The sequence below is a fragment of the Chiloscyllium plagiosum genome, unplaced genomic scaffold (assembly GCF_037043375.1).
Source record: "Chiloscyllium plagiosum isolate Xiang-an unplaced genomic scaffold, Cpla_swu_hap1 HiC_scaffold_49, whole genome shotgun sequence".
Classification (NCBI taxonomy): Eukaryota; Metazoa; Chordata; class Chondrichthyes; order Orectolobiformes; family Hemiscylliidae; genus Chiloscyllium; species Chiloscyllium plagiosum.
In genome coordinates this window covers 11007931-11033323 of record NW_028270187.1, presented here as the reverse complement: position 1 = coordinate 11033323, position 25393 = coordinate 11007931, and the positions used below count along the sequence as shown (strand labels likewise).

Here is a 25393-nt window from a genome sequence, read left to right as displayed (position 1 = left end):
GATATCTTGTCGGTGTGGATCAAAAGGTTTGTTTGCATGCCTCACAACTCTATGGCTCGATTTCTACATAGTCGGGACCAATTGCACAAGACTTGGAATAGACTATCCACCCCTTACAGCCTGTCCTCAGCTGTGACCTAACTGCGCATATTTCAAGCAATTTTGTCAAAGAATTCTGAAGCTTTTTTTAAAATATTGAATATGCTTTCAAACATTTATGATGTTTCTAAAGATATCATTTTAGCTATTCTCAATTTTAAAGGCCAGCCATTTCTCATGCACTCCCATCTCCCAGATAGAGTCATCACCATCAATTCTCTGTGTTCTTTAAGAGCTCGATTCAGCGATCAAAGAGGGCTTGAGGCATGAGAAAGGATAGGGGTAGGAAAGGAAAGAGAATAGTTAGGGGGTGAAGAGAGACAGAGAAAATGGACAGAGGAATAGAGGGTGGGGCTGAAGAGAGACTGAAGGCAACAGGGTGGGGGAAAGCGAAAGACTGGGGGGACAGTGGTGCGTAAGAGAATGGGGGAGAGGGAAAGAGAGAACGGCAGCAGAGGGTTTGGAGTGAGACAGAATGGGGGTGTATGAGTGTGGGAGAGAGAGAGAATGGGTGGGGGGGGAGGTGGGAGTGGAGAGAATGGACAGGGGGACAGAGGGTGGAGGGAGAGACAGCACAAATCCCATCTTCGCTAGGACTGATGTCAAGTGTCCTACGAACTGGAACCCATTCCTCCACAGCAAACGAGCTTCTGAACAGCACCAAACCTAGACCAACCCACTTACCCTACAGCCCTGCATTTCCCCATTGCTAATACACCCTAACCTGCACATGTCTGGACACTTTAGCATGGCCAATCCACCCTGAACTGCAAATTTTTGAATTGTGGGAGGAAATCTGAGCATCCAGAGGTAACTTACACAGACACAAGGTGGAGAACGTGCCATAGTCCACAGACAGTCCCCTGAGGGTGGAATCGAACCTGGGTCATGAGGCAGTGGTACTAACCGCTGAGCCATGCCACCCAGAGCTTTGTCTTTGTAGCTTCTAACTTCTCGTGAGCCTGCAGCAGTGGATCTCTCTTCCCGACATTGTTGAATCATACCCGCTGCAACCTCCCTTTCTCACCTCTCCAGCCCTGATCACATCTGTTCCTGAATCCTCCTGCCAGACAAACACAGATGCCATCTGGCCTCCTGCCATTTGCAGAGAACAGAGACAATGCCTGTCACTATTCTGTCCGTTACCACCACCTCCCACTCCCCAGCATTGTCATTACTGTCACCACCCACCACCCAGCCAGTTTGCTCCTCCAGCCCCCTCTCAGATCTCCTTTACCTGTCTGACTCGCACTCGCACTTTCCTGACCCTGTCCACTGATCCAATTGGAAGACTATCTGGAGGGGAAGACCATCTCCTGTAATAAAATGTCCGGTTAACTTTACCCATTTCCTTCCAACATGTCTGGAGCCTGGCTTCTAGCTCTATCTCTCTGGGCCGAAGTTCCTCCAACATGCGTTTGCCCTGAAACACAGCATCCAGATCTTCCCAACAAATTGAAAGACAAGTCCCACCCAGCCTTCTCCAATGTGTGTTTTGTAACTGCTTAATTATTTCTAGTGGCTGAGTAGAGACTGATAGCCAAATTCGGTATCCATGCAGATAGCCTCAACTAGGACCTTGGGTTTACATCCACTGTACTGTACACTCACATACAAACACATATACACACACTCATGCAGACGTTCTTTTTCATACACTTGCTCTCTCCCAGATACACAGACATACTCTCCCCACACACCCACCCTCAAAGGCTTATACTCCATCACACATTTTACCAAGCATGCACACACACATTTGCACGTGCAAACTGTCTCTGATGGACGCAAAAATACATACAAGTCTTTGGGGTGAATTTTCATTTGTGAAATTACATTTGCAGATACATTCTATTGTGCACTTGTTGAGCAAAATCTGCAAGCAGTCAATCCATGTAAAATTTTATAAATTCCTACTTTAGAAATAGAACCAGTCTCACTAAAGATTGAGATATAGACAGACTCTAACCTCAACTTTCATGCATTTTCTGAGCTGAGATGTTAACTTCAGGTTTAAAAAATTAAGTATGTAAAGAATATTACTTGAAGGAAGCTCTGGGATTAACATATTAAATGAACCAAAACCTGCAACCCATTCTAAAAGATGAAAGACTTAACAGAATTCTAGGTTTGTAAATTATATGGCATCAGTTGCATGACATTAATCTTTTACTATCAATTCTGTTTCTTGTGATCCTGCTCCATAGCTACCTGATGAAGGAGCAGTGATCCGAGAGATAGTGCTTCCAAATAAACCTGTTGGAATATAACCTGGTGTTGTGTGATTTTTAACTTTGTCCACCCCAGTTCAACACGGGCTCTTCCACATAATTTCCAGTGAACACAGCTGACACCTCCTCTGGTGCTGCCAGTAAACTTTACAATGCCAATGAAGCAATGGAATACCTGCACTCCTGAAAAAAATTACAATTTCTGATGATACTAACGACTCATTCACTGCTTCTTCTGATATATGACAGCAGAAACTTAGTGCTGGAGGCTGAAAGAAATGAGCTTTGAAACGAAAGCCTGTTAGATTGCATAGATTTCAAGGTCCGAGTACGAGGGGGAGTTCATGTAACCTTTATTGCGACCCAGCTTTGTTACTGCTTCAGATCTCCCAACAAAAAGGTGTACAAAATGTAGCTGTTTTTAAAAAACAGCTCAAGGTCAAAGTGCACACACTACCCACCCACCGTCTGAGATGCCGAGTGGGCTATCCCTAGTGTGGACCCGCTCGTTCATCCACAGCTGGGAGGAATCGATTAATCCCTTCCCGCGCTCGGGCAGGTGAATGGCTTCTCTCCCGTATGGACCTGCTGGTGTGTCCGCAAGTTGCTGGCGTTACGGAATACCTTCCTGCATTCGGGACAAGTGAATGGCCACTCCCTGGTGCGGACCCGCTGGTGTGCCTGCAGGTTACCCAACTGACTGAATCCCTTCCCGCACTCTGAGCAGGTGAAAGGCTTCTCTTGCTTGTGGACCCGCTGGTGGGTCAGCACTGTAGATGACTCAGTGAACGCCCTCCCGCACACGGGGCATATGAATGGCTTTTCTCCTGTCTGAACCCGCTGGTGCCTTTGCAGATATCCCACCTGACTGAATCTCTTCCTGCACACTGAGCAGATGAAAGGTTTCTCCCCAGTGCGGACCCGCTGGTGGATCAGGAGTTTAGATGACTCCGTGAACCCCCTCCCACATACTGGGCACATGAACGGCTTCTCTCCCGTGTGGACCCGCTGGTAGGTCCATAGGCTGGAAGAATCAATGAATCCCTTCCCGCACAGAGAGGAGGTGAATGGCCTCTCACCTGTGTGGACCCGCTTGTGGATCAGCAGAGCAGATGAATAAGCAAACCATTTCCCACACACCAAGCACGTGAATGGCCTCTCTCCGGTGTGGACCCGCTGGTGAGTCTGCAGGTTGGAAGAATTCACAAAACCCTTCCGCACTGAGAGCGGGTGAATGGCCTCTCCCTGGTGTGGACACTGTTATGGATCAGTAGTGCAGATGATTGAGCAAATGCCTTCCCGCACATGGGGCAAGTGAACAGCTTCTCTCCTGTGTGGACCCGCTGGTGCTTCTGCAGATGACCCATCTGACTGAATGCCCGCCCACACACGGAGCAAGTGAACGGTCTCTCCCCAGTGTGAATGTGTCTGTGGGTTTCCAGCACTGATGGGGAAGGGAATCCTTTCCCATAGTCCCCACATTTCCACTGTTTGCCCATTGGGGGAGCTTTCCTTGCGTCACTCTGAGTTTGAAATGACAAACAGAATGTGTACACAGTTTCTCCCCACAGTGAGTGGTGTCAGTTTGATCCCCTAAGCTGAGTAAACGGTTTGAAGCACATTTCACAGACAGCGCACTGAATCTCCCTCACTCGGATGTCTCTGTATTCTTCCTGCCATACCAGTGTCCAAAACCTGTCAAGCAGACAAAAGCAAACATTTCCTCTCGATTTGAATAGCTGCTGATATTCAAGTCCCAATGAATCAAGTGGTTCTGTCAGAAGTTGATGTATCATGTGCTTTCAGATTTCTTTCCGCATGTCTTCCTGCAAAAATAAATTCACAAAATGATTGATCACTGTCAATACAGTTAAATAAACATAACATAACATAGGTGGCAATTCTGCTAGATTGCCAGATGCCTGCTGATCATAAAGGTTTTTAAAATCATGAGGGGCACGGTAGGGAAAATGGGAAAGTAATTTTCCCCAGGGTGGGGTGCAAAAGGTTTAGAGTGAGAGGGGAAGATTTAAAAGGGACCTAAGGGTCACGCAGTGGGTGGTGCGTGTATGGAGTGAGCTGCCAGAGAAAGTGGTGGAGGCTGATGCAATTGCAACATTTAAAAGGAATCTGGATGGGTATATGGATAGGAAGTTGGAGCGATATGGGCCAAATGCTGGCAAATGCAACTAGATTTGCATCGGATATCTTGTCAGCACGGGGGTGTTGGATCGAAAAGATTTTTTTTTTCCCGTGCTGTACATCTCTGTGTCTATTTGATAACAGATACTTTATTTCAGTTGACGAGAGTATCGTTACAAATCAGAGCAAGGTACTAATATTTAGATGTAAGGGAGAGAGAATTCCTCAAGAAGGGGAAAGAATCCTGGGAGACCCCTATTTCAGGCTTACTTTCTAATGAACAAACATTAACTACAAGCACTAACTGTGCATTTATTTTTTTCTCAATTCTTTTGTTTTATTCCCTGCTATGATGACATTCTGTGTCTGTGGATCATGCTGTAAGGTTGAGTGAAATAGGAGTTGATGGGAAGGGTGAGGGCAGTTACAACTTATAACGACTATATATGAATGCACGAAGCATTAAAATTAGATGGATGAGCTTGAGGCTCTTCTGGAATTTGGCAGATATGATATTGTGGGGATAACAGACGTGGCTACAAGTGGACAGGGCCTGGGAAATGAATATTCAAGGCTACACATGCTATCGTAAGGACAGACCGACGGGCAGAATGCGGGGGGGGGGGGGGTGGGGCATGTTGGTAAGGGATGATATTCAGTCCCTTTCGCGGGGGACCTAGAATCAGGGGATGTAGAGTCAGTATGGATACAGCTGAGAAATTCTAAGGGTAAAAAGACCCTCTTGGGAGTTATCTACAGGCGCCCAAACAGTAGTCTGGATGTCGGACATAAGTTGAATCAGGAGCTGAAATTGGCCTGTCGCAAATATGTTACTACAGTTGTTATGGGGGATTTCAAATTGCAGGTAGACTGGGAGAATCAGGATAGTATTGGACCTCAAGAAAGAGACTTTGTGGAGTGCCTCCGGGATGGATTCTTAGAACAGCTGGTGCTGGAGCCTACCAGGGAGAAGACAATTCTGGATCTGGTATTTTGCAACGAACCAGAATTGATCAGGGACCTCGAAGTGAAGGAGCCATTGGGAAGTAGTGACCATAATACAATAAACTTCAATCTGCAGTTTGAGAGGGAGAGGGTACAATCGGAAGTGACAATATTTCTGTTGAATAAAGGGAACTATGGAGCTGTGAGGGAGGAGCTGACCAAAGTTCAATGGTGCAATACCTTAGCGGGGATAACAGTGGAGGAACAATGGCAGATATTTTTGCGTATAATGCAGAAGATGCAGGATCAGTTCATTCCAAAAAGGAAGAAAGATCCTAGGAGGAGGCATGGGTGGCTGTGGCTGATGAGGGAAGTTAAGATACATATAAAGTTAAAAGAGAAAAAGTATAACATAGCAAAGATAAGTGGGAAAACGGAGGACTGGGAAGCTTTTAAAGAACAACAGAGGATTACTAAGAAGGAAATAGGCAGAGAAAAAATGAGGTACGGTGGCACAGCGGTTAGCACTGCTGCCTCACAGCGCCTGAGACCCGGGTTCAATTCCCGCCTCAGGTGACTGACTGTGTGGAGTTTGCACGTTCTCCCCGTGTCTGCGTGGGTTTCCTCCGGGTGCTCCGGTTTCCTCCCACAGTCCAAAAGATGTGCAGGGTCAGGTGAATTGGCCATGCTAAATTGCCCGTAGTGTTAGGTAAGGGGTAAATGTAGGGGTATGGGTGGGTTTCGCTTCGGCGGGTCAGTGTGGACTTGTTGGGCCGAAGGGCCTGTTTCCACACTGTAATGTAATCTAATCTAATCTAATCTAAACTGGCCGAAAATATAAAGGAGGATAGTAAAAGCTTTTTTTAGGTATGTGAAAGGCAAAAAAATGATTAAGACTAAAATTGGGCCCTTGAAGACAGAGACAGGGGAATATATTACGGGGAACAAAGAAATAGCAGAAGAATTGAATTGGTACTTCAGATCTGTGTACACCTGGGAAGACATAAGCAATCTCCCTGAGGTAACAGTGGCTGAAGGACCTGAACTGAAGGGAATTTATATTTGCCAGGAATTGGTGTTGGAGAGACTATTAGGTCTGAAGTTGGATAAGTACCCGGGGCCTGATGGTGTATATCCCAGGGGACTGAAGGAGGTGGCTCGAGAAATCGTGGATGCATTGGTGATTATTTTCCAGAGTTCGATAGATTCGGGATCAGTTCCTGCGGATTGGAGGGTGGCTAATGTTGTACCACTTTTTAAGAAAGATAGGAGAGAGGAAGCAGGAAATTATAGACCAGTTAGTCTGACCTCAGTGGTGGGAAAGGTGCTGGAGTCTATTATAAAGGAAGAAATTATGACACATCTGGATAGTAGTAACAGGATAGGTCAGAGTCAGCATGGATTTATGAAGAGGAAATCATGCTTGACGAATCTTCTGGAATTTTTTGAGGATGTAACTCTGAAGATGGATGAGAGAGATCCAGTAGATGTAGTGTACCTGGACTTTCAGAAAGCTTTTGATAAAGTCCCACATAGGAGGTTAGAGAGCAAAATTAGGGCGCCTGGTATTGGGGGCAAAGTACTAACTTGGATTCAAAGTTGGTTGGCTGACAGGAAACAAAAAGTAGTGATAAACTGCTCCATTTCAGAATACCAGTGGGGTACCGCAGGGATCAGTGCTGGGACCGCAGCTTTTTACAATTTATATTAATGATATAGAAGATGGTATTAGTAATAACATTAGCAAATTTGCTGATGATACAAAGCTGGGTGGCAGGGTGAAATGTGGGGAGGATGTTAGGAGATTACAGGATGACCTGGACAGGTTAGATGCAGTTTAATGTGGATAAATGTATGGTTATCCACTTTGGTAGCAAGAACAGGAAGGCAGATTACTACCTAAATGGAATCAATTTAGGTAAAGGGGCAGTACAGAGAGACCTGGGTGTTCTTGTACACCAGTCAATGAAGGTAAGCATGCAGATACAGCAGGTAGTGAAGAAGGCTAATAGCACGCTGGCTTTCATAACAAGAGGGATTGAGTATAGAAGCAAAGAGGTTCTTCTGCAGCTGTACAGGGCCCTGCTGAGACCACACCTAGAGTATTGTGTGCAGTTTTGGTCTCCAAATTTAAGCAAAGACATTCAGGCTATTGAGGGAATGCAGTGTAGGTTCACAAGGTCAATTCCTGGAATGGCGGGACTACCTTACGCTGAAAGACAGGAGTGACTGGGCTTGTATACCCTTGAGATTAGAAGACTGAGAGGGGATCTGATTGTGACATATAAGATTATTAAAGGATTGGACACTCTGGAGGTAGGAAACATGTTTCCGCTGATGGGTGAGTGCCAAACCAGAGGACACAGCTTAAAATTACGGGGTAGACCATTTAGGACACAGATGAGGAGAAACTTCTTCACCCAGAGAGTGGTGGCTGTGTGAAATGCTTTGCCCCAGAGGGCTGTGGAGGCCCAGTCTCTTGATGCATTTAAGAAAGAGTTGGATAGAGCTCTCAAGGGCAGTGGAATCAAGGGTTATAGAGACAAGGCAGGAACAGGATACTGGTTAAGGATGATCAGCCATGATCATATTGAATGGTGGTGCAGGCTTGAAGGGCAGAATGGCCTACTCCTGGACCTATTGTCTATTGTCTGGATGGTTTGACAGGCTGGGAGATTGTGGGTGGGCCTTGATCGACTGATTTACTGTTTTATTGAATCAGAATGTATAAAAGGGGGTCAAAGCTTCAGCAGAGCTGAGAACTGACACCATCTTACTTTGTGGGAACAGGCAGATCAACAGAGGACAGAGAAAACAGCACCTGAAATCTGAACCAACAGCAGACCACCATGTTATCAGTGCTTTGATTATTAGTGCCAATCCTCTACCTTAACGGAGCTTCTCATTCGACCTGAATGTCACATACCCACTCGATATTCAGGATCCAATTCCTGTCATCCTGAAGCCAAGTCTCTGTAAGGAGTCTCAGATCAAAACTATTCTCTTTAACTGGTGCAGTCAATTCATTCACTTGCATTACAATGCAGCACATATTCAGACACCACAGCTTTTAATTTCAATTTTTGTAACCTTTTGGATCCAGCTATGATTCCTGGTACATTTATTCTCCTTGTCCCTGTCCATCTTTCTCTGACATTTATTTTCCACATCACTACTCGCTCACCTGCCTTGAATTGGATTGGCCATGCTAAATTGCCAATACTGTCTGGGGATGTGCAGGTTAGGTGGGTTAGCCTAATTGCAGGGTTACAGTTTCATAGTAATCGAAGCAGGAGTAGGCCATTTGGCCTGTCGAGCCTGCTCGGCCATTCATTAAGATCATGGCTGATCCATCCATAGTCTCAGCTCCTACCAGCTTATCCCGACTACCCTTGATTCCCCTACTATGCAAAAACCCATCCAACTGTGTCTTGAAAATATTTAATGAAGCTGCCTCTATTGCTTCCTTGGGCAGAGAATTCCATAGATTCACTGCTGTCTGAGAAAAGCAGTTTCTCCTCATCTCTATCCTAAATCTGTTTTCCCTTACCTTGAGGCCATGTGTCCTGGAATGGTCTTGCACAGTTATTTCTGGATAGAGTAGGGGACGGTGGGCTTGGCATTTTCTTTGTAGGGGTCAGTGTGGACTTGATGCGCCGAATGGCCTGATTCCACACTGTAGGGTTTCTATAATTTACTGCAGTTGTGTTTGCTCCATATCACAGCATCCAGAACCTCCCACCGTCTGCAAATCAAAAGACAATCCCACCCTGCCCTCTTATTTTTGTGTTACCTAACTGCTTAATCGTTTCTAGTGAATACAGCCCACACCTCCCGCTGCTGATGAAACAATGCAATACCTGCAGTATTGAAAATCATAACGCTTTTAACAATACCAGTCATTGATTCTCCGCTCCTTCTGCTGCATAGCATTGGAAATACAACGTCGCAGGCTGAAAGAAATTAGCAGTTTAAAACAAAAACCCACCTAAAACTTCACGTACTGCCATTAAACTTGAAAGCACTTCATCCCTATAGTGCAATGAATTCCTACTTTTCACCAAAATCCCAATCTACTCATTCACTCAGTTGCTATCTCACAAACGAAAGATTTCACTGTAACTTTTTCTGCTCCCAAGTCGGGCAAAACATCTTTGAAAGGTGTTCTGCAAGTCCAGTCTTCACAACGACACTTCTTTCACCGAAGACAATTAGAGTCAGACAGCACAGAAACAGACCCTTTGGTCCAACTTGTCAGTGACAAAACGATATCCGAAATCAGTCTAGTCCCATTTGCCAGCATTTGGCCCTCTAAACCCTTCCTGTTCACATATCCAGATGTCTTTTAAAATGTTGTGATTGTACCAGCCTCCACCACTTCCCCTGGCAGCTCATTCCATACATGCACCATCCTCTGCATAAAAGAGTTGCCCCTCAGGTTCCTTTTAAATCATTCCCCTCTCACCTCAAACCTGTGCCCTCTAGTTTTGGACTCTCCTAACCTGGGGAAAAGATCTTGGCTACTCATCCCATCCCTGCCCCTTATGAACTTCAATAAGGTGGCCCCTTATGAACTTCAATAAGCTCCCCACCCCTCAGCCTCTGACACTCCAAGGAGAGCAGTCTCAGCTTATTCAGCCTCTCCCTACAGCTTAAAGCTTCCAATGCTGGCAACAGCCTTATACATCTTTCTGAATCCTTTCAATGTTTCGCAACATCCTTCTTGCATCAGAAAGACCAGAACTGAAAGCAGTATTCCAAAAGTGGCCTAATCAATGTCCTGAACAGTCGTAACATGACCTCCCAACCCCTGTACTGAATGCACTAACCAATAAGGGCAAGCATACCAATCGCCTTCATCACCATTCTGCCTAACAGTGACTCCACTTTCAAAGAACTATGAAGCTGCATTGCGAGGTTTCTTTGTTCTACAACATTTCCCATTAACTGGAAAGTCCTGCCTTGCCAAAATGCAATACCTCATATTTATCTAAACTAAACTCATCTGCCATTCCTCAGCCCATCTGATCCATTCTAATATATAATCCTCTATCATTCCCTAAATGCTGAAAATCTCCATCCCACACACACACTGCCTCCATTCTCAACTTGCTGAACCTAATCCCTGCTGTATCTCATCCTGAAGGTTCTGGTTCATGCTCATTAACAGGCCCACTCTCAGGAGGGATCTAATTGAAACTGACTGAATACTGAATGGCCTCGACAGAATGGACATTGGGAAAATGGTTCCATTAGTAGGAAAGACTAGGACCAAAGAGCACAGTCTCTGAGTAATGTGAAGACCTTTTAGAACAGAGACAAGGAGAATCTTCTTCAGCCAAAGAGTGGTGAATCTATGGAAATCGTTACCACAAAAGGCTATGGAGGCCAGTCACTGAATATATTTAAGATGAGACCGGTTCTTGAGTGTCAAGGGAATTGAGGGTTATAGGGAGAAATCGAGAGAATGGAGTTGAGAAACGTATCTGCTCTGATTGAATGGTGGAGCAGACGTAATGGGCTGAATGGCCTAATTTCTGCTCCTATGTCTTATGGTCTCTTGCTGTCCTGGTCATAGTATTAGAAATGGATAATGGGAACAGGCCATTTGGTCTTTCGAGCCTTCACCAGCATTGACCACATCATAGTTGGATATGAATATACCTACATTTAGGTGAATACACTGGGACTCTTTTCACTGGAGCATAGGAGGTTGAGCGGTGACCTTATAGATGTCTATAAAACTTTGAGGGTTATAGGTGAGTTCAACAGTGGGTGTCCTTTCCCTTAGGTGGGGATTTCAAGATTAGGCAGAAAATTTTGAAGGTGAGAGGAGAAAGATTTTAAGCAACAATTCTTTCTTCTTACAGAGAAAGTGGTTTGTGTGTAGAATGAATGTCCAGAGGAAGTGGTGGATGCAGATACAGTTACAACATTTAAAATACATTGGATAAGTACTCGGAGGGATATGGGTCAAACACTGGTAAGTCGGACTAGATTAGCCTGAGAACATAGTCAGCATGGACAAGTTGCACCAAATTGTCTGTTTCTGTGATATATGACTGTGTGACTATTCTGTACGGGTCTTAAAATCATTGTCTTGCCTTCCCCTAGAACCATCCACTTCGTTATTGTTCAAAAATCTGATTAACTCAGCCTTGAATACATTCAATAACCCCATAACTGCAGGAAGACATCTCCACTTCTGAACTCTATTCCTCTTGGTAATATACGACTTGCCTCGCTCATTGCTTGCTCCACCTGTCTGACAACGGACATTGACTGGAGTAGCAGGATGCTGAGGCACACATCATGGGTGGCACAGTGGTTAGCACTGCTGCCTCACAGCGCCAGAGACCCGGGTTCAATACCCGCCTCAGGCGACTGACTGTGTGGTGTTTGCACTTTCTCCCCGTGTCTGCGTGGGTTTCCTCCGGGTGCTCCGGTTTCCTCCCACAGTCCAAAGATGTGCAGGCCAGGTGAACTGGCCATGCTAAATTGGCCGTAGTGTTAGGTAAGGGGTAAATGTAGGGGTATGGGTGGGTTGCGCTTCGGCGGGGCGGTGTGGACTTGCTGGGCTGAAGGGCCTGTTTCCACACTGTAAGTAATCTAATCATTCCTGATGAAATGTTCATGCCTGAAACGTTGACTCACCTGCTCCTCAGATGCTGCCTGACATGCTGCGCTTTTCCAGAACCACACTTTTTGACTCTGATCTGCCGTCCTCACTTTCTCCACATCCCAATGTATCACCATTTAAACAATACACCTCCGTTCTGCCTTTTGTTTTCTACAGCAAAGGAAACAAGTTCACACTGTGGAACTTCAATTGCCATGTGTTTGCCAATTGAGACACAGACCTGGACCAACTTTTCCAATCTGTTCCCTCCCTGGATTCACTCTCTTTCCTTTCAGTTGCTGCAAGTTAACAACCGAACCCCAGAATGAAAGAAATAAATTGAAAATAGACTGCTGTACTCACAGATGTTTAGACAGAGGAAGGAAGCTGCAATCTGCTGAAACTCAATCTTCATTCAGAGACAGGAGCAGCAACTTTCCAATCTTATGGCGAACTTCCGCATTCATGTACTATGGGGTGTCTCTGATTGTCAGGAGGACCAGATTCCTTCCGGTCATCCAAATCTTCCCATTGGTCCAGAGAGAGAAGGTCTCGGGATGTTTCATCTGAGAGCGAGCGTGCGTACTATTTTGTTGACACCGGTGAACTTGCGCAGTGCTTCCTGACACCGAGGAGCATGCGCAATATGTGATGTGACGAAAAGAGAAAATGCTGGAAAGCCTCAGCAGGTCCGGCAGCATCTGTAAGGAGAGAAAAGAGCTGACGTTTCGAGTCTAACTGAACCTTTGTCAAAGCTAAAGAAAGGGTGATGTGACGATGCTAGTGTTCCTGACAGATTTAAGTGTCCAAATGCCAATAGCAGAAAAAGAATGGTTGGACCCACAATTAGTTTCCCCTTGTGGGTCAACATTTTGTTCATTTTGCACTTTGTCTCTTGCTCAACGTTTGTAGCTCTTTTCCCCAAGTTAGAGGAAGTCTAAAACTGGGGCATAGATTGAGAAAGAAAGGGGAAAACTTTAGAAAGAACCTAAGGGGTAACTTTTTCACACAGAGGGTGATAGGTGTTTGGAATGAGCTGCCAGAGGAAGTGGTGGAGGTTGATACAATTCCAACATTTAAAAGGCGTCAGGATGCATATCTGAATAAGAAAGACTTAGAGGGATATGGACCAAATTTAGGCAAATGGGAGTAGATTAATTTAGGATATCTGATTGGCACAGACCAAAATGTTTGTTTCCATTCTTCTCAACCCAATGACACTATTCCTACCTAATAGGAACCAATTTCACAAGACGAGGAATAGGCCATTCACCCCTTACAGCCTGTCCTTAATTGTTGCCTAACTGTGCATATTTCAATACAATTTTCAGAAAGATGCCAGCAGCTTTTTAAAGGAATTGAACATGCTTTCAGATTTTAATGATGCTTCTGAATACATTTTCAGTATTCACAATTTTAAATATCAACCATTTCTTATGCACCCCAGTCTCCCAGGTAGAGTCATCACCATTCCAATCTCTCTCTCTTCTTAGAAGGGCTTGATACGGTGATCAATGAGGGCTTGAGGAATGAAAAAGGACGGTGGGGTGGTGTGTGCAGGAGAAGGGAGAGAGAATGGACAGAGTCAGAGGCTGGTGGGAGAGAGAGAAAGAGGAAATAGACAAGTGGACAGAGGGTGGATGTAGAGAGACACTGAGGTGACAGATGGTGGTGGGTAAGATAATTTGGGCAAAGAATGAGTGGGACAGAGAATGGCAGGCAGACAGTTTAGGAGAGAGAGAGAATGGGGGTGCAGAGTGTGAGGAGAGAGAATGGGGTAGTGCAGAGGGTGGAGAAAGAGAGAAAATGGACAGGAGAACAGAGGATGACGGCAAAGAGAAATACTGGGGGTGGGGGGAGAAGAGAATGGTGGAGAAGAGAGAGAATGCGGTGTGCAGAGTGTGAGAGACAGAATAGTTGGGGGGTGGACAGAGGGTGGGGGGAGAGACAGCACAAATCCCACCTTCTTCAGGACTGGTGTCAGTGTCCCATGAACTGGAATCCACTCCTGTCACAGCAGACTTAGGGCAATCATTTTTCAAGAGAGAATCATATAGTCCATGCAGGCATTTTGGCCCATCGAATTCACATCGATCTTCTGAACAGCATCCCACCGAGACCCACCTGCTTACCCAACAGCCCGGCAGTTCCCCATGACTAATCCACCCTAACCTGCACATGCCTGGTCACTTTAGCACAGTCATAACACCCTAAACTGCACATGCCTGGGCACTTTAGCACAGCTGAAACACCCTAAACTGCACGCAGAGCTAACCCCACACAGACTATCGCCTCAGGGTGGAATCAAACTCGGGTCTCTGGCGCTGTCAAGCAGCAATGCTGACCCGTGAGCCACCATGCCGCTCAGAGCTTTGAGGCTCTGCTTTGTCTTTGTAGCTTCTAACTTCTCATGTGCCCTCAGCAGAGACTCCCTCGTCCTGACATTGTTGGACCACACCACAGCAACCTCCCTTTTCCACTTTTCTAGACCTGAGTACATTGGTTCCCAAATCTTGTGCCAGACAGACACCAATGCCATCTGGCCTCCTGATGCCAACTACAGAGAACAGAGACAATCCCTGTCACTCTTCTGTCCCTTACTACCATCCCCCCACGCCCAACATTCTTTTTACTCCCGTAACCCAGCCAGTTAGCACTTCCACCCTGCAATACTCTCTCAGATCCCTTTTACCTGCCTGACTCGCACTCACACCCTCCTGATACTGTCCACTGAACCAATCAAAAGGCTCTGTCTGGAGGGGAATGACCATCTTCTGGAATAAAGCATCCATTCAACTTTATCCATTTCCCCCCCAACGTATCTGCAGCCTGGCGTCCAGCTCCATCTCTCTGCGCCGAAGGTCCTCCAGTATGCATTTGCCCTGGATTACAGCATCCAGAGCCTCCCACCTTCTGCAAATTGAAAGACACGTCCCACCCTGCCCTCTGCAATATGTGTTTTGTAACTGCTTAATCGTTTTTATTGGCCAAGCAGAGGCTATTAGCCAAGTCCAGAACCAATGAGGATGGCTTCAACCGGGACATTGAGTTCATGTCACTTCATGGGGTGGGGGGGGGCACGGTGGCTCAGTGGTTAGCACCAGCGACCCGGGTTCGATTCCAGCCTCGGCCGACTGTGTGAAGTCTGCACGTTCTCCCCATGTCAGCATGGGTTTCCACCAGGTGCTGCAGTTTCCTCCCATATTTCAAAAGATGTGTAGGTCAGGTGAATTGACCATGCTAAAATGCCCTTAGTGCTGGGTGCATTAGTCATGGGTAAATGCTGGAAATTAGTCTGGGTGGGTTACTCTTTGGAGGGTCAGTGTGGACTTGTTGCACTGAAGGGCTCCACGCTGCAGGGAATCACAGGTGACCTCAGTACACTTTACACTCACTCACAATCACACACGCACAAGCACATATCCATATGCAGACTTCGTTCATACACATGCTCTCTCTCAAACACACATACACATACTCACACCCACACCCTCACACAGTCTTATACTCCAACACGCACACACCTTACCAAGCATGCACAGACGCAAATATACACTCACTCATGCAAGCACACACACATATAATTCGATGTGGTGAATTTGCATTTAGAGTTGTATTTGCAGATACATTCTATTTTGCTCACAAAGCGCAACATCTGCAGGCAGTCAATCTATGTAATATTTTATGTATTTCGACAGTGGAAGTAGAACCAGTCTGATTCAAGATTGGGATACAGATATACTCAAACCTGACAACTTTAACGCATTAGGAGACAATGAGGTCTGCAGATGCTGGAGATCAGAGTTGAAAGTGTGTTGCTGGAAAAGCACAGCAGGTCAGGCAATATCCAAGGAGCAGGAAATTTGATGTTTCGGGCAAAAGCCCTTCATCAGGAATGAGGCTGGGATCCTAGGGTGTGTGGAGATAAATGGGAGGAGGTGGAGCTGGGGAGAAGGTGGCTGAGAGTGCAATAGATGGATAGAGGTGGGGGGGCTAAAGGTGATATGTCAGAGAGGAGTGGAGCGGACAGGTGGGAAGGAAGGTTGACAGGTCATGACGATGGTACTGAGCTGGAAGGTTGGAACTGGGCTGATGTGGGAAATGAGGAAACTGGTGAAGTCCACATTGATGCCCTGGGGTTGAAGGGTTCTGAGGAGGAAGATAATGAATTCTTCCTCCAGGCGTCGGGTGGTGAGGTAGTGGTGATGGAGGAAGCCCAGCACTACCTGTCCTCTCAGCTATCTTCTCCCAGCCCCATCCTCTCCAATTTATCTCTCCATCCCTGAGGCTCCCAGCCTCATTCTGGATGAAGGGTGCCAGCCTAAAACGTCAATTTTCTTGCTCCTTGGATGCTGCCTGACCTGCTATGCTTTTCCAGCATCACACTGTCAAACCTTCAAAGCATTGTCACTTGTCGCTTTTTTAAAAAAACCTTAAGTTATGTTGAGAATGTGACTTGAAGGAAGTTCTGGGAATTACATATTAATGAACTGAAATCTGCACTCCATTCTAAAAGATGAAAGAATTAACAGCAATCTAGGTTTGTTCAATATATCAGTTCAGTTGCATGAAACTATATACTTTTGCTATAAATTCTGTGTCTTATGATCCTTCTCCACAGCTACCCGATGAAGGAGCAACAATCCAAAAGGTAGTGCTCCCAAGTAAACCTATTGGACTATAACCTGGCATTGTGTGATTTTTAACTTTATCCATCCCAGTCCAACACGAGATCTTCAATATCATTTCTAGTGAACACAGCCCACACTGCCTGGTGCTGCCAGGAAACTTTACAATGCTGATGAAATGATGCAGTATGTGCACTCCTGAAAAATTTACAATTTCTAACTATATTAACTACCCATTCGTTGCTCCTTCTGACATATGACATTGGAAACTTTAAAAGAAATACCTGTTAGATCTCAGAGATTTCAATGTCTGAGTACCACGGAAAGTTTAGGTAACTTTTATTGTGACCCAACTTTGTTACTGCTTCAGATCTCCCCAGCAAAAAGGTGTACAAAAAGTAGCTTTACTTTTTTAACAGCTCAAGGTCAAAGTGCACATACTCCCCACCCCACTTCCTTTACTATTGGTCAGCTCAGCAATTGCAACCTATACATTGTATCCAAGTAAGTTTCTCCCCTCCCTCATTTTCTTGGGGTGGCGGGAAGGCAGGGTGCAGTCAAGAGTCAACCACACTGCAGTGGGTCTGGAGTGACATGTAGGCCAGACTGGGTAAAGTATACAACTGGGATGACTGAGTGAATCCATTCTGCAATGGCAGTTTCCTTCCCTAAAAAGGGCAAGAGTGAATTAGACCTTTTTTCTTCCCCAAAATTGTTTTCATCATTAGATTCTGAACTGCAGATTTGTGACCGAATCCCAATTCTGCCATCCTCCGCTGCGGGATTCAAACCTGGAAGTCCCTAGAGCTGGGTCGATTGTCCAGCCGATAATGGCATGAGGCCGTAGCTCCTTCAATCCCCCTGCAATGGCACATTAACTCACTTGTGCCTCCGTAGGTGGGAGGTGTTGATAAAGGCCAGAGCAGGTGAGCGAGCTGTCCCTGGTGTGCACCTATTGGTACATCCACAGGCCGGAAGAATCAATGAATCCCTTCCCGCACTCGGGCAGCTGCATGGTCTCTCCTCGGTGTGGACCCGCTGGTAGGTCAGCAATCGATGAATCCCTTTCTGCATTTGGGCAGTGAATGGCCTTGCCTCGGTGTGGACCCGCTGGTGCGTCCGCAGATTGCCCACCTGACTGAATCCTTTCCCACACACGGAGCAGGTGAATGGCCTTTCTCCAGTAAGGACCTGCTGGTGGGTCTTCAGAGTGGAAGAATCAAGGAATCCCTTCCCACACTGAGAGCATACGAATGGTCGCTCCCCTGTGTGGACCCACTGGTGCCTCTGCAGGTTGCCCAGCTGACTGAATCCCTTCCCACACATGGAGCAGGTGAATGGCCTCTCCCCTGTGTGGACCCACTTGTGTGCCAGCAGGACCGAGGAATTGTTGAAGATATTCCCGTATTCGGGACTGCTGAAGGGCTTCTCCCTGGAGTGGACTGACTGGTGGGCCAGCAGGCTGGAGGAGCGGTTAAAGGTCTTGCCACACTCTGGGCAGGAGAACAGCCTCCCCCTGGTGTGGAGCTCCGGGTGCCTCATCAGGTTGGAGTAGCGGTAAAGTCCATCCTGCACCTGGGGCAGAAGAATGGCCTCTCCCCGGTGTGGACCCGCTAATGCTTCAGCAGGGCGGAGGAATCGGTGAAGGCCTTCCCACATTCGGGGCAGCTACAGGGCTTCTCCCTGGAGTGGGCCCGCCAGTGGGGCAGCAGCTGGGAGGAGTGGGTAAATCCCTTCCCACACTCAGGGCAGGAGAATGGCCTTTCTCCGCTGTGGACCCGTCGGTGGGCCCAGAGGGTAGACGCATGTGTAAAGCCCTTCCCACACTCAGGGCAGGAAAACAGTCTCTCCCCAGTGTGACTGCGTCGATGACTTTCCAGTGCAGACGGTACACGAAAGCCTTTTCCGTAGTCGCCACACTTCCATGGTTTCCGCATGGGCCGGGATTCCTCAGGTTCCTCCATGGCTGAAGCTTCAGCTGTACACAAACGCATGTAGAGCCCCTTGCCACCATGAACTCCTCTTTCCAGGCTGTATTAATGTTTCAGGTTCCACACTCAGTGCACTGCAACACTGGGCTCTCTCACCCAGTCCCACTGATGCTGAAAACATACTGAAACAGGAACCACAATACTTTGCTCCATCTCACAGGATCATAGTCTAAAATCGTTGCGGTCCCAATGGATTGGAGTAACTTGCAGACATTGAAGTAAAAGTGAGAACTGCAGACGCTGGAGAGTCAGAGTCGAAAAGTGCGTTGCTGGAAAAGCACAGCAGTTCAGGCAGCATCCACAGAAGAGGGGAGTCAGGCATAAGTCTTTCATCTGTTCATTTTGAAACATCCACCTTTAGATCTTCAAATACTTCAAGAAGAGACTACAAAACTCATCACTATCAGTTCAAAGTAGAAATTCAGAAAAAGCAATTCCAATTTCTGTGGAACACTCTTTTCTTTTGTTATTCTGAAACATTGAAAGCACCATTCCATGCGCTCTTTCTCCCGCTCTGTTCTCACTCCACTCTAAATAATTCTCCTGAAGGTGCTAATTCAGGATCTAACAGGGGCAGAAAAGCAAAAACGTCAAGACTGGTATCTCTTTGAATTTTAGATAACTCCACCTGAAAAGTCAATATCTTTCACAACAATGGGATACTGCTGAGATTGAGCGGGCCTGATTTTGGGAGGCAAAAAAAGTGTGCAAATTCAGGATGAATCTGCAATGCAGATTCTTGAGAAACAACTGTACACGAAATAGTTAACATCCCCGGGAATGGGATTGGAGTGAGTGAATAAGACATCAATGCATTGACACTGACACTAGAGAGAAACTGAACATACAAACGTGCCAAACGTTAGTGGCAAGCCAAAGTCGTAGAGATATCCTAATCTAATCTAGTCCCATTGGCCCATATCCCTCTAAACCATTCCTTTTTATATACCTATCCAGATGCCTTTTAAATGTCATAATTGTACCAGCATCCACCACTTCCTCTGGCAGCTGATTCTTCACATAGACCACCCTCTGAATGAAAATGTTGCCCCTGAGGTCACTTTGAAAACTCCACCCCCGCCATCACCCTAAACCTATTACCCTCTACTTCTGGACTCCACCACCAGGATGGAGGATTTGAGCTACAGGGAGAGGCTGAAAAGCTGGGGCTATTTTCCCTGGAAAGTTGAAGGCTGAGGGGTGACCTCATAGGCGTTTATAAAATCATGAGGGGCATGGATAGGATAAGTAGGCAAAGTTTTTTTCTCTGAGGTGTGGGTGTTCAGAACTAGAGAGCATAGATTTATGGTGAGTGGGGAATGATATAAAAGGGACCTAAGGGTCAACATGCTCACACAGAGAGTGATGAATGTATCGAATGAGCTGCCAGAAGAAGTGCTGGAGGCTGGTAAAATTGCAACAATGGATGGGTATATGAATTGGAAATGTTTAGAGGGATTTGGGGCCAAGTGCTGGCAAATGGGACTAGATTAGGTTGGGATAACTGTTCAGCATGGACTAGTTGGACCGAAGGGTCTGTTTACATGCTGTACATCTCTATGACTCTAAATGTCTCTCGTGTCACTCCTCAGCCTCCAGTCACTAGGGAAAACAGCCTCAGCAGATTCACCACCAAATTCTCAAATCATGGAGACTTCCTTGTCTATCTTTTTTTGATATCCTGTCCGGGAGCAATGGGAGACAGAGCGAAGGTGACGTGAGACCAGGGATGTGCAGGGAATGTAAGGACACTTTAAATTTTTGCTTTTGGAGCCTGCAGCCTTTTTCCTGTTCGGGAGCAGAGGAGACAGAGCGAAGGTGACGTGGAGACCAGGAGGGTGCCGGGAAGGTAAGGACTTAGTATGTATTTTGGGAAGCAGCTAAACCCGAGATACTACATCTCCCTGCCGCACCACCCCTCCTCCGCTAACCAGAAGAAAAAGACTCTAAGTTACAGCTTTTATTTTCTCTTTCTTTTCTTTCCTATATTGAAGTGCATTGTTTGGTTTTAGTTAGTTGATTTAAAGCTAAGGCTTACAATGACAGGGAACCTCAGACCTGTGGCATGTGCCTCTTGCTTGAAATGGGAGCCCAGGCAAATGGCTGACGTTCTTGACTCTTGCAAGAAATGTGTTCAGCTGCAGCTCTTGTTTGACCGCATGATGGCTCTGGAGCTGCGGATGGACTCAATGTGGAGCATGCACGATGCTGAGGAGGTCGTGGATAGCATGTTCAGTGAACTGGTTACACAGCAGGTTAGAGTTGCTGAGGGAGACAGTGAATGGGTGACCAAAAGGCAGAAAAAGAGTAGGAAGGCAGTGCATGTGTATCCTGCGGTCATCTCCCTCCAAGACAGGTATGCCATCTTGGTTACTGTTGAGGGAGATGACTCACCAGGGGAGGGCAGCAGTTGCCAAGATCATGGCACGTGGAGGGAAAAAGACTCGTAAGGGGATGCAATTGTAAGGGGAGTAGATAGGCGGTTCTGTGGCCGAAAATGGGACTCCTGGATGGTATGTTGTCTCCCAGGTGCTCGGGTCAGGGATGTCACCGATGGGTTGCAGAGCATTCTAAAAGGGGAGGGTGAACAGCCAGTTATTTTGGTGCATACAGGTACCAACAATATAAGTAAAAAACGAGATGAGGTCCTGAAAGCAGAATTCAGGGAGCTAAGAGTCAAGTTAAAAAGGAGGACCACAAAAGTAGTGATCTCGGAATTACTACCAGTGTCACTGTTAGCCAACGTAGAAAATGAAAGAATAGGCAGATGAATACGTGGCTTGAGGGATGGTGTATGAGGGAGGGGTTTAGATTTGTTGGACATTGGGGACCGGTTCTGGTGAAGGTTGGACGGTCAACATCTGAACCAGACTGGAACTAATGTCCTTGGGGGAGATTTTGCTACTGCTGTTGGGGAGGTTTTAAACTAATGTAGCAGGGGGCAGGGAACCAGAAGAGAAGACAGCGAGGTGGAAACTGGAAACTGTAAGAATCATGAAGATAGCATTAATAATGGGAAGAGTAGGCAGAGAGCAGATGAACGCAGAAGAACTGGTAGCCTGAAGTGCACATACTTCAATGCAAGGAGTGTAGTGGGTAAGGCAGATGAACTTCGGGCTTGGATTGGTGCCTGGGAGTATGGTGTTATTGCAATCACAAAAACTTGTTTGAGGGAAGGGCATGATTGGCAACTACATGTTCCAGGATATAGATGCTTCAGGACAGGGAGGGAAGTAAAAGGCGTGTGTGTGTGTGTGTGTGTGTGTGTGTGTGTGTGGCGGGCGGGGGAGGAGTTGCATTGCCAGTCAGGGATGATATCACTGTGCTAAAGGAGGAGGACACTATGGAGGGCTTAAGTAGTGAGGCATTATGGGTGGAGCTGAGAAATAAGAAGGGTGCAGTTACATTGTTGGGGCTGTTTTACAGGCCTCCCAACTGTTAGCGTGAGGTAGAAGAACAAATAGGTAAACAGATTATGGAAAGATGTAAAGGCAACACGTTGGTGGTGATGGGAGATTTAATTTTTCCCAACATTGACTGGGATACACTTTGTGTCAGTAGACTGGTTGGGGCAGAATTTGTAAGAAGCATCCAGGAGAGTTTTCTAGAGCAAATTGTCAACAGTCCGATGAGGGAAGGGGCCATATTGGATCTGGTGTTGGGGAATGAGCCAGGCCAAGTAGGAGAAGTTGCGTTGTGTGGGGTTTCTTTTGGAATAGTGACCACAATTCTGCAAGTTTTAGAATACTTGTAAACAAAGATGAGAGGGTCCTAAGGGAAGATTACTAAACTGGACAAGGCCAATTATATCAAAATTAGGCAGGAGCTGGGAAAGGGGGATTGGAAACAGCTATTTGAATAGAAGGCCATAGTTGATATGTGGAAGGCTTTCAAAGATAGGTTAAAGATAGTGCAGGATAGGCATGTTCCATTGAAAGCAAAGGATAGGAAAGGCAAGATTCGTGAACTGTGGATGACAGGAGAAATCGTATGACTAGCCAAGATGAAAAGGGAAGTGTATATAAAGTCCAGGCAGCTAAGAACAGAACGGGCCCTGGAGGAATATTGGGAGACTCGGACCATTCTTAAAAGAGGAATCGAGTGGGATAAAAGGGGTCATGAAATAGCTATAGTGAGCAGAAATGAGCAGAATCCCAAAGCCTTTGATTCTTATATAAGAAGCAAGCGGTAACTAGGGAAAGGATTGGTCCACTAAAGGATCATGAAGGAAGGCTGTGTGTCGAACCTGAGAGAATGGGTGAGATTCTGAATGATTACTTTGCATCAGTGTTCACTAATGAGGGGGACATGATGAATGTTGAGATTAGAGACAGAAGTTTGGTAACTCTGGATGACACTGACATAAATAAGGAAGATCTGTTGGGTATGCTAGAGGTTATTAAGGTGGACAAATCCCCAGGATCGGATTGGATCTATCCCAGGGTGCTGAGGGAGGCGAGAGAGGAACTAGCTGGGGCCCTGACAGCTATCTTTGTAGCATCCTTAAACACAAGTGAGGTGCCGGAGGACTGGAGGGTTGCTCATATTGTCCCCTGTACAAGAAGGGATATTCCGGGTAACTACAGACCAATGACCCTGACGTCAATGGTGGGAAAGTTGCTGGAGAAGCTACTGAGGGATAAAATCTATTTATATTTGGAAAAAAGTGGGCTTATCAGTGATAGCCAACATGGTTTTGAAAGGGGGAGATCGTGCCTTACGAACATAATAGAGTTCTTTGAGGGAGTGACCAAGTTGATAAATGAAGGAAGGGCTGTAGATGTCATATACATGGACTTTAGTAAGGCGTTTGATGAACGAATAGAGAAAGTGAAGTCACATAGCGTGCAGGGTGTTCTTGCTAGGTGGATAAAGAACTGGTTGAGCAACAGGAGACAGAGTAGTAGTTGAAGGGAGTTTCTCAAAATGGAGAAAGGTGACCAGTGGTGTTCCAGAGGGATCAGTGCTGGGGCCACTGTTGTTTGTGATACATAAATGATCTGGAAGTGGGCACTGTTGGTATGATCAGCAAGTTTGCAGATAAAACGAAGATTGATGGAGTAGCAGAAAGCATAGGGGACTGTCAAAGAATACAGGAGAATATAGATAGACTAGAGAGTTGGGTGGAGAAGTGGCAGATGGAGTTCAATCCAGTTAAATGTGAGGTGATGCATTTTGGGAAGTCTAATTCTAGAGCAAATTATATAGTAATTGGAAGAGCCTTGGGAAACGTTGATGAACAGAGAGATCTGGGAGTTCAGGTCCATTGTACCCTGAATGTTGCTGCACAGGTCGGTAGAGTGGTCAAGAAGGCATATGGTATGCTTGCCTTCATCGGACAGGGTATTGAGCTTAAGAGCTGGCAGGTCATGTCAAAACTGTACACGACGTTGGTTCGGCTGCATTTAGAATGCTGTGCAGAGTACTGGTCGCAACATTACCAAAAGGATGTGGACGCTTTGGAGAGGGTGCAGAGAAGGTTTACGAGGATGTTGCCTGGTATGGAAGGTGCTAGCTATGAAGAGAGGTTGATTAGGTTAGGTTTGTTTTCATTATAAAAAAGGAGATGGGGGGGAACCTGATTGATTAGATTAGATTAGATTACTTTACAGTGTGGAAACAGGCCCTTCGGCCCAACAAGTCCACACCACCCCGCCGAAGCGCAAACCACCCATACCCCTACATTTACCCCTTACCTAACACTACGGGCAATTTAGCATGGCCAATTCACCTGACCTACACATCTTTAGACTGTGGGAGGAAACCGGAGCACCCGGAGGAAACCCTCGCAGACACGGGGAGAATGTGCAAACTCCACACAGTCAGTCACCTGAGGCGGGAATTGAACGCGGGTCTCTGGCGCTGTGAGGCAATAGTGCTAACCACTGTGCCACCGTGCCGATCATAAAATCATGGTCAACAAAATCATGAAGGGTATAGACAGGGTAGATAGAGATAGCTTTCAAGGTGAGAGGTGAAAAGTTTAAGTAGGGTGCACGCAGCAAGATCTTTACACAGAGAGTGGCAGATGCCTAGAACGCGTTCTCAGCAGAGGTACTGGAGGCAGGCACGGTAGATTCATTTATGATGCTTCTGGACAGATGCATGAGTAGTTGGGGAGCGAGAGATGCTTAGGAATTGGGCGACAGGTTTAGACAGTGGATTTGGATCGGCTCAGGATTGCAGGGCTGAAGGGCATGTTCCTGGGATGTAAATGTTCTTAGTTCTTTGTTCTTCATTCTTCCTATGGGGGGCAGACCAGAATTGCACACAATATTCCAGTGATCTTACCAATGTCCTGCACAGTCTCAACATAACCTTACTTCTCCTGTACTCAAGAGGGTCAGATTGGAAGCATCAACGCCTCGGGGCGGGGGTTGGGGATGGGGAAAGAAAGCAAAATGTGGTGGAAACAAGGCGGAGGAAGAACGGAGGATGCAAAACCGTTGCAGCCAGCTTGGAGATGCAATGAGGGATATTGCATACACTGTTGTATTTAGTTGTGGGGACCGTGTGCATTTGAAAAGTAAAAACAGAAAAGATCTCTCCCCCTCCCCCTTCCCAATTTCTGTCTCTCCTCATCCGGGTAATTAACACACATACCTGAGTTTGCAAAGTCTGCTCGCTCCCTGGGTTCACTCCAGTTGCTACAAGTGAAGAGATTGACCCCTTCTCTCTCTCTGCCTCCCAGGTCAAGGATTTGCCCAGAGGAGGGAGATTCACCCTGAAACTGACAAAGCC

General features: G+C 46.4%; 1 long non-coding RNA gene across 2 annotated transcripts; it reads right to left on the bottom strand.

Annotated features, from left to right (window-relative positions):
• Positions 1 to 2664: 2664 nt before the first annotated feature.
• On the bottom strand, positions 2665 to 25393 carry LOC122544537 (uncharacterized). 2 transcript variants are annotated; one of them, XR_015755009.1, is made up of 4 exons: positions 25256 to 25393; positions 17545 to 19216; positions 12397 to 12734; positions 2665 to 4153 (listed from the first exon to the last, which is right to left on the bottom strand). It is a non-coding gene; the product is annotated as an uncharacterized LOC122544537 (long non-coding RNA). The 2 variants fall into 2 exon arrangements; XR_015755010.1 differs by lacking the exon at positions 17545 to 19216 and having other exon boundaries at positions 25256 to 25383.